Here is a 2,128-nt window from a genome sequence, read left to right as displayed (position 1 = left end):
TGCCCCCACGTATCTTCATTCACCTAGCAGGGTTGTACTAAATACTGAAAGCAGTAAGACAAATTACTGGCAGAGCTTGCAAGGGCTTATACTCAGCGTGATGGTATTTCTGTTTGGATGCCACAGCCAAGCGATCCCAAAATCTCAAGGAATGGTCTAGACATAAGAACATAAGAGGTCAACAAACATGTGGACAAGGGGGATCCAGTGGACATAGTGTACTTAGATTTCCAGAACGCCTTTGACAAGGTCCCTCACCAAAGGCTCTTAAGTAAGTTGTCATGGGATAAAAGGGAAGGTCCTTTCATGGATTGAGAACTGGTTAAAAGACCGGGAACAAAGGGTAGGAATTAATGGTAAATTCTCATAATGGAGAGGGGTAACTAGTGGTGTTCCCCAAGGGTCAGTCCTCGGACCAATCCTATTCAACTTATTTATAAATGATCTGGAGAAAGGGATAAACAGTGAGGTGGCAAAGTTTGCAGATGATACTAAACTGCTCAAGATAGTTAAGACCAAAGCAGACTATGATGAACTTCAAAAAGATCTCACAAAACTAAGTGATTGGGCAACAAAATGGCAAATGAAATTTAATGTGGATAAATGTAAAGTAATGCACATTGGAAAAAATAACCCCAACTATACATACAATATGATGGGGGCTAATTTAGCTACAACTAATCAGGAAACAGATCTTGGAGTTATCGTGGATAGTTCTCTGAAGACATCCACGCAGTGTGCAGAGGTGGTCAAAAAAGCAAACAGGATGTTAAGAATCATTAAAAAGGGGATAGAGAATAAGATGGAGAATATCTTATTGCCCTTATATAAATCGATGGTACGCCCACATCTCGAATACTGAGTACAGATGTGGTCTCCTCATCTAAAAAAAAGATATACTGGCACTAGAAAAGGTTCGGAAAAGGGCAACTAAAATGATTAGGGGTTTGGACCGGGCCCCATATGAGGAGAGATTAAAGAGGCTAGGACTCTTCAGCTTGGAAAAGAGAAGACTAAGGGGGGATATGATAGAGGTATATAAAATCATGAGTGATGTGGAGAAAGTGGATAAGGAAAAGTTATGTACTTATTCCCATAATACAAGAACTAGGGGTCACCAAATGAAATTAATAGGCAGCAGGTTTAAAACAAATAAAAGGAAGTTCTTCTTCACGCAGCACACAGTCAACTTGTGGAACTCCTTACCTGAGGAGGTTGTGAAGGCTAGGACTATAACAGCGTTTAAAAGAGAACTGGATAAATTCATGGAGGTTAAGTCCATTAATGGCTATTAGCCAGGATGGGTAAGGAATGGTGTCCCTAGCCTCTGTTTGTCAGAGGATGGAGATGGATGGCAGGAGTGAGATCACTTGATCATTGCCTGTTGGTCCACTCCCTCTGGGGCACCTGGCATTGGCCACTGTCGGTAGACAGAATACTGGGCTAGATGGACCTTTGGTCTGACCCGGTATGGCCGTTCTTATGTTCATATGTTATGTTATGAATGGCACCTAAATACTATGGTGAGGTACCTATTAGACATGCACATAACAAACAGGGTTTGAAGAAGCTGCACTCATCAAAGGAGCAGCCACCTCTTGGTGATATGACAGCAGCGTGTACTAAGCTCCCCAGGACCTGCAGGGGTAGGAAAAGGAGTGGCAGAGGGGGGCTTTGGGAGGCTAAGAAAGTTTTGTGGATGAGCCAGGGCATGACCATTCCAGCCCTCTCTTCAACCAAGCTGATTGAATAAAAACAAATCCAATGTTGACTGAATAAATATGAGAGAATAATTTATGATGCCGGATATACTTTGTGTTCATCAGTCATTGGCTATGATATTTTTCCTTGTTCCCTTTTCTCTGAAAATAGACTAAGAGTCACTAAATAGATAACAGCCGAACACATTCAGGAAACACAGAATCCATAATCAGAATCACCTGATTTTTTTATCTCAATGCTTGTGAGCGTGTCCTGAATCTCACTTCTCTCTCAGCTGTCAGTTTTCCTCCCATTTTTAAATTTACTTGATCTCATGCTGTGGCATCTTTGTCACTTAGTGGACTTAGGTTTGTTTTTCTAAATGTCTTGTGGCGATGATGTGATAAACTCAACTTTCGAGATTGGG

Source organism: Terrapene carolina, unplaced genomic scaffold, assembly GCF_002925995.2.
Source record: "Terrapene carolina triunguis isolate 2854851 unplaced genomic scaffold, T_m_triunguis-2.0 Scaffold31814, whole genome shotgun sequence".
Taxonomy (NCBI): Eukaryota; Metazoa; Chordata; order Testudines; family Emydidae; genus Terrapene; species Terrapene triunguis.
Note: the sequence above shows the minus strand (reverse complement) of the source record.